Source organism: Halyomorpha halys, unplaced genomic scaffold (genome assembly GCF_000696795.3).
Source record: "Halyomorpha halys isolate HHAL.00 unplaced genomic scaffold, Hhal_1.1 Scaffold3.1, whole genome shotgun sequence".
NCBI classification, from domain to species: Eukaryota; Metazoa; Arthropoda; class Insecta; order Hemiptera; family Pentatomidae; genus Halyomorpha; species Halyomorpha halys.
The window spans coordinates 1,145,557-1,157,517 of NW_027115249.1; the positions used below are offsets into that span (position 1 = coordinate 1,145,557).

At 33.9% G+C, this 11,961-nt stretch overlaps 1 protein-coding gene across 7 annotated transcripts in view; it reads right to left on the minus strand.

Moving 5' to 3' along the window:
* Trpgamma (Transient receptor potential cation channel gamma) overlaps positions 1-11,961 on the minus strand; it is a 980,713-nt gene that overhangs the window by 291,026 nt on the left and 677,726 nt on the right. The window contains exon 1 of one of the 7 annotated variants that reach the window (XM_067052324.1): positions 3,083-3,124. The exons of the other annotated variants lie outside the window; for them this stretch is intronic. The gene's annotated coding sequence lies outside the window, so the exon portion shown is untranslated. Of the gene's footprint in view, positions 1-3,082; positions 3,125-11,961 lie in introns of those variants that run through there. 7 annotated transcript variants of the gene reach the window in all.

Consider the following 11,961-nt stretch of genomic DNA (forward strand, 5'->3'; position numbering starts at 1 on the left):
AAGAAGTTAACATGTTTAAAAATATTCTTTTCTTTTTTAGTTATCTGTTGTACTTGTTTTCAAAAAATTTATATTGTACCCAGAAACGTGAATAGTTTAAATTGCTCAATGAGACACTGTAGTCTCAGAGCATCATGGTTTATTGTAAAATTGTAAATAATTCAAGAACAATAAAATCTCTCTCTCTCTCTTTCTCTCTCTCTCCCTCTTTTTTATATTTTTTCCCGTGCCTAAACGTTTTGATTATACAATGAATAAAATTCTTCATCAGTTAAACCCTATTTTTTACAACCTTTTTTTATTATTTCTACTTAAATGTAATATAAAATATTATAATGTTATTACTAAAATAAAACCTTTTCATATGATAGAGATATGCTTAATTTATTTTAAATAAAAATGTTGTGAAAGAGTTTTGAGATTGATTGGCCCATGACCACTATAATATAATTGGCCATGAAATAAGTTGTATGATAGTTAAAGTCACAATACTGTCACACCTAGTCGGGTGTAATAGTTGATAGAACACGTAGTTCTACCCACATAGGGGTTATTTAGGGAACTAAGGCGTAAGTCTTTGCTATGTGGAAACTGCAGTGGCGCACAATGGTGGAAAACTGCCATTTTTGTGCATAGAACTCAAAATTGTTTAAATTTTCTGTAATTCTAATGAATTTCGATGGAATTTTTTTTTCTATTAATATTTTCAGGTGTAAAAATATGAATCTTAATTTTTCTATCATTAAAATCATTTTTCCTATTAATAAAATTATATTTTGATTAATAGTGGTTAATTTGATTATTGTTCTCACCTTATTTTGGCTAAATCTTCTAAGAAAGCCCCTGACGTAATACGTATCAATACGTCAATGAAACGTACATAAAAGTTGTTCCAATATGTACACTTTTATTTTTTATAGTCTCATCACCTAGGCCAATAAAGCTAATTTTTTCTGGACTTTCACAAATATGCAAAAACTGATTTTTTAGTATTAAATTAAAAGTGGCCCTAGAAATTTAGAAAAAAAAATATTTCAAGAAACAAACCTACTTTTGGAAAACTACAATATCTACACTAACTTTTGTTGGTATTGATTTAGCCGAAATACTTTTTGTGGATATTTTAAAAAAAAAAATCATCAACTAGTAAAAACTCACGTCTATGGTTCACAAATATTGCTTGATGGTAGAAACAATTACATTGAATTCGTTTGTGTGAGTGTAAAGCAGTGAAAAACTGTTACGTTAGAGCCAGTTTACACAGCAGGAACTATCACAACTGTAGTAATTATTGAATTTAATAACACTTACAATAGCCGTCAATGACAAGATTTACCGTACTGTCGCAATATTTACATTTACTGTCGCAGCATTACTGGTTTAACTTGATAAACGTCAGTGTCTGAAGTGGTTGTGAAGCTACTGACACTAAAAGCCTATTTATTAGTCATTAATTTTTTATCAAATTTTATTTTAATCAATAAAAAAATTACATTACCATCTTGGAGATTTCATATAATTGTACCTAAACTCATAAAAATGTTGAAGACTCCTGGGCCCTGTTTCATAATAAAGTACAAACTAATACTATTAGTCTTGTCGATTTAACTTAATTCAATTACACTGACTTGTAAAATAGTAAATTGTACTTTAGTACTTTTTAACTCCTGTAATATCACTAATAGTCCTCCCTATCATGAAAAAAAATTGTATTAGTGCAATTACCACACTAGTTTCTACACTTGTACTATGAACTAATACTATCAGCTTTCATTATGAAACAGGGCCCTGGTATTTACTAGGTCTGTTTATTAATGATTAATGTTTTTTACTGAAAAAATGATGCTGCGGGTGCGTTCAAAATAACTAAAATAGTAAATAAACTGTTTATTATGAACTCACGTTTCGTCCAACGTTGCGGAGCTTCGTCAGGCCTTACATCTTAAAGAAAAGCCAAGGATTCTTTATAATAATAAAATGTTTACTAATTGAGTGATTTTGACCGCACTCGCGCCATATTTAGTTATTTTGTATGACTAATCAACGATCTTAAAATTAGTTTTTTATGGAATTTTATTTTTAAAAAATAAATAAAATAAATACATTTATGCCCTTCATCTGGTAGAAACCTAATAAATGTGTCCACAGTTGTAATAAGGCAGAGAAAACGAGCGATAGACATTACCAAGATGCCACGTGGGAGACCTACATTCTAGCAGTTATGGAATATAAACTCATAAAGCTCAGGGTTCAAACCGTTATTGACTATATTTTCAATCCTAAAAACTAATAAAATTAAAAAAAAAATTACTTAATAAAAATTAACGATGTGCTATATTAAAAGGGTTATTTACAACATCATTTAAAGTAAAGTTATATATTTTATAAAATTTTAAAACTTTATCTAATAACGTATTCAATTATTTTGTATATAGTTAGTATTAGTGATACGACATTTCACAGTCAAGGATCCTGCATGTGGTAAATGGGTTTCCCTGTTGCAGATTTTAGTGCAACTATTGCATCGTATGTAATAATGCATTTCAGGAATCTTCAACTTTTAAAGTTATATAAAATCTCCGAGATGGTAATGTAATTTAATTTTTATTTACAATAATTAATCACTAATAAACGGACTGTATGTGATAGTAACTTCACTACCACGATATATAGAAGTGGTATTCACTCTAGACCTGATAGTGTTAATGTACTTACACGACAGTAAATGTTACCGTGACAACTGTTGTAAAGTTCTAACTATAGCAGTTGCTGTTGCGGCTGTAAAGTGTCACCGTGTAAACGAACTTTAACGTGACAGTTTCGAATGTATTGCCATGGCAGTACAGTCATGACAGTAACTTCATTGGCACAGTACATTTAGTATAACTATCTCACTGGACCTAGTGCGACAAATACCAAGTCATCTGTCATATATTATACAGTGCAGCTTCGACAATCGAGGGGGTTACGCGAGGGTTACGCGCAATGTCTTAACGCGCAAACGCAAAGATCCAAGATGGAGACCTGAGTACCCAGCTGGATCCCTTTCAGAGACTATTCGATGATAGAAGAGTGTACTCACGGAGTGGCATGTCGACCCCGTCCAGCTCTCGACGGCGCTCCGTGTTCTCGGCAACTAAACTTATAAATAGGTAGAATTAGGAAGTTGAGCCGGGGCGGGCCAATTTAGATAATATCTTGAGCTCTGGAGGGGGTAGCGTGAGTCGAACTGCACGGAACAATAAACAAACCCCCCCTCACTTCTCCCTATGCGCAATATACTGCATAATGCGTTTAATATACAAACACTCTCATAAAACTGCTTCCACACGTTTGCTAAACAATGGCAAATTCTCAAGTCTTTTATCAGAGACCGATACAGCCCTAGACCGTGAATTTCAATATTCATTTCTCAGGGTCACCGTACAAGAAGTATTGACTGACCCAGGTGGGAATTGAACCGATAGCGTTCTGTTGCAGGCCCCAAGCGTTAATTTTTCTGTTCCAGGTGAAAAATAATGGTTCTTTCTTTCAAAAGTAAAAAGCAAGTTAGTTTTTAGCATTTCCAGAAATTTTATATTTTTTGATGTAGTTCTTCATGATTAATTAGGGAAAGTGCACCAGTTATTAACATGTAGTAATTATTAACAGGCCAATCTCTGTTTTTATATATTAAGTGTTTGGAACCTAAAACAATTTTAAGCCGATTTTGAAACGGTTTTTGTTTTTTTAATTATTTATTTAATGTAATTTACAACTGTACAAATAATACAATAGGTAAATATGTGGTATGTTTCATATACACTTGAAAATCTTGGGAAGGAGCCACCCATTGGTGGTACTTCAAACATTAATTTAAATTAGAAGGTCCCGTGGCCATCTTCTTTTCAGACGCCTCGGAGGATTATCAGGGATTGTTAAGGATGAAAGATTAAGGAGTTTGGAATAAGAAAACGCATATCTGTTTTGGGTCAAATCTGCAACGAATGGGATGTTAAGGTCTTTATGAATGAGTTTATTTGTGACGTAATAAGGAGCATCAAGGATTTTACGTAGGATTTTGGATTGTAACAATTGGATGCGGGAATAATTTGATGGTGGAGCCCCAGAGCTCAATTCCATATGTCCAAATTGGTCGGATTATTGTAGTGTATACTAATTTTTTGTAGTGAATGGGAAGTTTAGAGCGTTTGTCAAGTAAGTGTTGTAGCAATCGGAATCTACGAGCAGTTTCTTGTTGCGGGTTCTTGAGATACATAAAAGAGCCATTACATTGGGTTGTCTGGGGGATGACAAAAAGGACCAATAGGCCCACTTGCCGGACTTACCAGTACCAGTACCTTGCCCCATCCTCCTCAACCATGTATATAAGAAACACAATGTTAATGGTAAAATTAGTTCGTCAATTATTCCAGAGAGTATCCGGACAGATTTGTCAAAGAACACTCTAGGAGAAAAGTTGTATACACTAGCCTGCAAATAGTAGTTGTCCATTGTGTCATTGAAACTATATCGTCTCAAATTTATTTATTCAAAGATATACTTCACTATAGTTAATCTTACAAAACTCTAAGGCCGCGTTACTAAAAATCAGGACTACATTAAATCAATAAAACTGTATTATTTAAGTTTAACTCGGGTTTCATTGTGAGGGAATATTGCCCGAATTAATAATAGTTTTCTACCATCGCTGGTATAAATGAAGTGGAATGTATTTGATATAAATTATTGATGGTAAACAAACTGAATATATACCTCTATTCTTGAAAATATTACAACAAAACTGATTATATCTGGTTTAACCAAAGTGTTGTAAAATATAGGTTGGTTGTTAATTTTGATTTATACCATTGATTTAAATGGGATCACATGATAATGAAAGGTATCGTTGTTAACTTGGTGGGCAATTGAGTTTTTCTTTGGTAGATATTCTTGTTCTCTTCTATTATCTTCTGTTCCCTCCTTTATGCTGCCTGTCCTTTGGTCTTGGTGTGGTGAAGAACTTCTCACTCGTGGTGAAAGACGGTGTTCACACTTCTACCTGTACAAGCCAATATCGCTGCTACCGAGACTGCTGCAAGTGCTTGCCACTAGGAGGCAGTATCTTCAATATGTGAGGGGAGTTCTTCCACAAACAAATGCTTTTTTTTTTTTTTTTTTGTACTTTCTTCTTAATTACATCGTCGAGTATAAAATTTATACATATACTCTTGTGTTATATTCAAATATCTTTATGTAAATGTTAACTTGACAAGAAACCTTCGTTAATTATGATTTAGTTTAATCTGTAATTGATAAAGACAAAATGCTAGTGCCTCAGAGAGATGTGAAACAAATTGACGATGCAAATCAGGCAGGGAGGTTGGTATTCGTTTGAGATTAGCAGCCAGCCGTTTCATTTGGCTCTTCAAAAAGGTGCCCTAAGTTTACTATGTTAGTTTAATTAATATTTAATTATAATAGTTTAATAAAAGGGCAGTTTGCATTATAATTATATATACAACATGAAATTGATAATAAATATAATTCTACAAAACTACAAAACAAAGTGTCCTATTTTTAACAGAATCTTTTAGGGAAGAATTCGGGATATTAACTGTACAGCAAGGACTTAGTACGCAAGTAGAATATACATTCAGCTAAGGATTATTTTAAATAAGAGGAATGGACTGTCAAAGACTGACAAGAACTATTACAACAGGCTTCTTACCGAGAAAAATAATATTTTTGACGTTCCATTCATTGATTCGGTAAAGTCCGATTGTGCTAAAGATCTGGACGAGTTCGCTTATAATTTTTAAGTACTTCTGGGTAAAAAAAATAATTTCCGTAGATTTTTATTTATGTAGACCCAAATACCACAAAAACTGTACCTGTTATATTGGTACAATGTAGTCACGCGATGTTTATTGCTTTCGATCATTTTTATGTAGTTTCATTTAGATGTAAGAAATGTAATCAAAGAATGATAATAAATTATATCTTCGAAAAGTGTGTTTTTTACACTATAAGAATAAATGAACTAGGCATACCTTCAAATATATCAGAGGCCTTGGGAAATGAGGAAACATATTTAAATAAGATTATGTCTTTTCTGAAAGAACGAGAACTATTTGTAAATATAACGCCGGTTGAAGAGATTCGATACTTAGGACTACATCTTGACAAGAGACTGACTTGGAATCCACATATAAGACTGAAATGACAAGAAACTGATCGTAGATTCCGATTGCTACAACATTTACTTGACAAACTCTCTAAACTTCCCATTTACTACAAAAAATTAGTATACACTACGATAATCAGACCAATTTGGACATATGGAATTGAGCTCTGGGGCTCCACCAAACCATCAAATTCCACCCGCATCCAATCCTTACAATCCAAAATCCTACGTAAAATGCTAGATGCTCCTTATTACGTTACAAATAAACTCATCCACAATTGCCTTAACATTCCATTCGTTGAAAATTTAATCCAAAACAGATATGCGTCTTTTCATTTCAAACTACTTGCCCTAGGTTAGGATCCTATTAATTCTTAATCTCTCATCCTTAACAATCCCTGATAATCCTTAGAGGCGTCTGAATAGAAGATGGCCACGGGACCTTCTAATTTTTTATTTATTTAATGAGATTTACAAAATAATACAGTAAGTAAATATGTTGTATGTTTCATATAAACTTGAAAATCTTGGGAAGGAACCACCCATTGGTGGTACTTCAAACATTAATTTAAATTAGAAGGTCCTGTGGCCATCTTCTTTTCAGACATCTCGGAGGATTATCAGGGATTGTTAAAGATGAAAGATGTATTAATGGGTTAGGATGGTTAAGGAGTTTAGAATCAAAAGACGCATATCTGTTTTGGGCCAATTCTACAACGAATGGGATGCTAAGGTTTTTGTGAATGTGTTTATTTGTAACGTAATAAGGAGCATTAAGGATTTTACGTAGGATTTTGGATTGTAAGGATTGGATGCGGGAGGAATTTGATGGTTTGGTGGAGCCCCAGAGCTCAATTCCATATTTCCAAATTGGTTTGATTACCGTAGTGTATACTAATTTTTTGTAGTGAATGGGAAGTTTAGAGCGTTTGTCAAGTAAGTGTTGTAGCAATTGCAATCTACGAGCAGTTTCTTGTCGTTTCAGTCTTGTATGTGGATTGCAAGTAAGTCTCTTGTCAAGATGGAGTCCTAAGTATCGAATCTGTTTAACAGGCGTTAGTCGAGTATTTAGAAAGGATACCCTTCTAATTTAAATTAATGCTTGAAGTAACACCAATGGGTGGTTCCTTCCCTAGATTTTCAAGTGTAAATGAAACATACAACATATTTACTTATTTTATTTATTATTAGTACAGTTGTAAATCACATTAAATAAATAAATAACAAAAAAAATCATTGAACAACCAATTGTTGATTGTTTAAATCGCTGAAAACATTTTTTATCCGACCACTGTTAAAAATTATTTGGTCGAGGATGGAATAAGTTATTTTTTCCTTATTTATGAGTAACTTTGTAGTCTTAAACGTTTGTCAAATCGTCTGTTTTGATCAGATCCATTTTATTGAATATGAAAATATACGAAATAAAACAAAATACAATTGCTAGATAACAGATCCAACTGGAACTATGGAAGGTTCCCTGTAAGCTTTAACTACTTAAACGAAGATTTGCTCTTAACCTCAGTTTAACCGGCAATCATTGGTGATGTTTATTGCAAGAGGTTAAGGTTAGCTTTTCTGGTGTAATGTATAATTATTGATTTTACTGAAGATTTACGAAATCGTAGTTTATTAAACTGGGATGGTGTAACCTGCCCTTAAGATCGTAAGTTATGACGAACTTCAAGGGTTAACTTTATTTAACCGATTTAGATTAGAAACGAACCCGATATTATTCCTTCCATAATAAACTCCCTAACCACCCAAACCCACTAGTTTCTAACCTTGCTTCCTCTTCCTGGCAATCCTCCGAGGCGCCTGAAAAGAAGATGGCCTCGTGGCCTTATATTGTAAACTGTTTTTTGAGTTCTACTACTGGGTAGTTTCTCTACATCCTGTATCATATCATTATGTCATTATGATCAAATTTACTTGTTGTATTTTTTTATACAGTAGTAAATATCAATAAATAAATAAAAAAAGATTAGAAACAAAAACAAATCGGTCATGGCATTCCTTAAAGGCAGATAAAAGAAGGGTCGCTGCGTGTTTAGAGTTTGGCGTGAATAGGCAGTATTTCTAATCTTTGGTATGTTTATCGCTCATCGATCTTAGTGAAGGAAATATACGTTTTATTTTGTTGTTTTGTTTATTTTCTAGCCATAGTGGGTCACATTAGAGATCATTAGAGTAACAAATGATGAATAAATTTTAGATCAAAGGACTGACCGTAAGATGGATGTTAATTTACGATAATATCAGGAGAAATAACTCAATCATGGTTAACAGCTCCATCAATCTGGATTCGTAAATTTCAATAATGAGAAAAATAAATTTAACATTCACTCTTCCACTTAAAACTAAACATGACATTGACGAAGCAATAAAAAATATAACCGAATCTATAAGAATTTTTCATTTACGGCAACACAACGACCGGTAAAATTAATAATACCATACGTACTAACTTGCCACAGCACATTCGCTTATTAAAGGAAAAACGCAGAGCAAGAGGGAAGTGGCACAGGACTAGATACCCAGCAGATAAAATATATTATACTACAAGGACAAACAAACTCAAAAGAGAACTTAAAAAAAATCAAAATATAAAATTTAACTAACTGAACTCAAAATCTCACAACTACTGACAAATCTTTTTGGACGGCCACTGAGAAGTTTCTTAACTTCATAAATTTTAATCACCCTCTTCTTACTGAATCACAAATATGGACGAAATCGGAGATGAAAAAACATGACATCCTTAATCCAACTCATATCAAATACATTAAAGAAGAATTGAATACTCCACTTCAAGTGACCCTTCCTCCTAAAGCATTTCATTCTTCAGAGATATCCAACATCATTCAGAAGTCACCTTCCCGCAAAGCTCACGGTTATGACCTAATTACATCCCATATTCTAAAACATCTTCCTCGAAAATCTGTTATAGTCCTCACCTACATCTACAATGCTGTACTCAGATCGACATATTTTCCTGACCATTCGAAATTATCGTTAATCAAAATAATTCCCAAACCTCAAAAGCCACCGGAATACCCATCCTCCTACCGTCCTATCTCTGTTACCTATCATGGCCAAAATCCTTGATGAACTCATCTTGAAACGTCTGTATTCCATCCTTGATTCTAACCACATAAACCCAGATCATCAGTTTGGATTCCGGACATCCCACTCCACTATCCAGCAATGCCATCGTGTGGTTGATGTTGTCTCGTCTCCATTGGAGCGCGGAATGTACTGCTCGGGTGTCTTTCTTGTTGTCGAACAGGCTTTTGATCGAGTCTGGCTCTACAATCGAGTACTGCTATACAAGATTCGTAAATTTCTGCCCCCTGCATACTTCCTCAATACCCGTTCTTATCTCTCCGACATATTATTTCAAATAAATTACAACGGCGCTTATTCATCCCTATTCCGCCAGTCTGCTGGTGTACCAGGCAGTATCCTTGGTCCTATCCTTTATACAGTTTTCGCAACTGACATCCCAACCTATCCTAACACTATCCTCACCACGTATGCCGATGATACACGTATTTTGTCAGTGAACAATAATCCCTACATTATATCCCAAACCCTCCAGTCCCAAATCACCACCCTTGAAAAATGGTGCAAAAACTGGAGGATTAAAATCAATTTAAATAAATCCAACCGAATTACATTTGTGCTTCGTCGTAAGCCTTCGTCTTGCCCCACAGTATCTTTTAATAATACCCCACTTATTCCTGTTGAACAGATCCGTTACCTAGGACTATATTTGAACAAACGACTGACATGGAATCCTCACACCAGACTGAAAATACAGGAAATTGCACGTCGATTCCGACTATTTCAGCACTTACTAGACAAACGGTCTAAACTTCCAACACATTACAAAAGACTGATCTACATAACTGTAATAAGGCCAATCGGGATATATGGAGTTGAGCTTTGGGGTTCCACTAAACCTTCGAATTTCTCTCGTATTCAATCTTTATCATCCAAAATACTTCGTAAAATCTATAATGTTCCCTATGGAACCGATATAGCCCGAACCGGATATCACTCCTTCCATCATAAACTCTCAAACCCCCTAGTTTCTAACAATCCTCCGAGGCGTCTGAAAAGAAGATGGCCACGAGACCAGCTAATGTAAAATGCCATTAGAGTGCTACCAGTTTCTCTACACGCCTATGACACTCCAATTTAACTTAGATCAGATTTACTAAATGTATTATAATGTACAGTTGTAGATAGCAAGAATAAATATTAAACAAAAAAAATTTAAAGATTTTATTTTATTTAATTGACAATTTTATTTTCTCTAGTTCACTCTCTCAGACCTCCCTTTTCCAGTGATCCACCACCCACGTTTCGACCGAAACGGATATGGGAGGATTACATTAAGACTGATTTAGACTGAGAACTATTGGTGGTATCGGCATCGAACCTTTGGGTTCACTAAACCTTCTTTATTATTTTAATTATATTGTCCTTAATATAAAAATGTTTCGAATCAGTATTGGATTATGAACCATACGTCAAATATAAAAAAATCCATCCATATCTTTTCCGATACTACAACAACTATACAATTGTTGAATTCCAAATCAATTAAAATAAATTCAAATAGATACCTATTCTAGCTAGGGTGGTAAAATGTAAGTTTTCATTCTTTGTAACATCAACGAAATAAAAATGCTACAGACTATAGGTTGCTAAGGTGACGTCACAACTTAGTCAAGAAGAACTGCTTCAATTTTTATAATAACATACGATTTTTATAATAAGAAGTATAAACATAAAAATCTTTCATCAATCCTGAATTTAAACATGCTTAAATAATTACTTACCCTTTTATGCACCCCTAATTACTTTCATATGCATAGAAGGTAGGAAGCGATGATACTTTGCATAGTGAAGGCAGAAGGTTTTTGAAGACCACCTTCGTAACTTACAAGGCAATTAACCGGACCATAATAACTATTAATTACTCTAAGTGAGATCAAATATTTGTTGGCGGGTAATTAACTGACCTAGGATGTACGAGTAATATTATACCGGGCTCAGCATATAGCATACAGGTCATTACCTCACGGTGGATATAGAAATTTATCATGCCCCTAAACGGTGGCATATTAGTGTAATTAAAATTTTCGATTTGGACATAAATAATGAATGAATCAAAACTTCTCCATTGTAGTATATATAATTTTATCTCCTCTTTCATAATACAGAATCAGAATTATTAAAATTAAAGATTTTATATATATTTTATGGACTGTGGTAATTTTAAAGAGATACTTCTTCAGGTGCGGTGAAGGACATTGAAGGCCGTCCGTAGCTCAGGTGGTTAGGCCTAAGTCTATTGTTCTCAAATCTGCAGGCGGCGCCGATTCGAATCCGGCATGAGAGCGTTGACCTTTTTCATCAAGTGGTGGTCCCACCAAATAAAAAACTTGAACCCCAACCACGGTTACAATAGGTTGGTCTCCTGTAGATAACAAGGCAAACATCACCTCCACTGTGAAATGCCTTAAAAAAAAACATGGCATTGACAAAGGAACTGACGAAAATTAAAACGTCTCAATTATTAGAATAATATAAAATATTTATTAAATAAAATATAAGCTATATATAGGGAGATGGTCAGGGTTGCGGTCAAAGGAGAAATAAAAATAGTTTACAACTATTTATTTTCCAACGTTTCGCCCCACTTTGCAGGGCTTCATCAGGGCTAAAAAGATACAAAATGAAACTATGTTAAGATAAAATGATAGATAAAAAAATGATAAAAA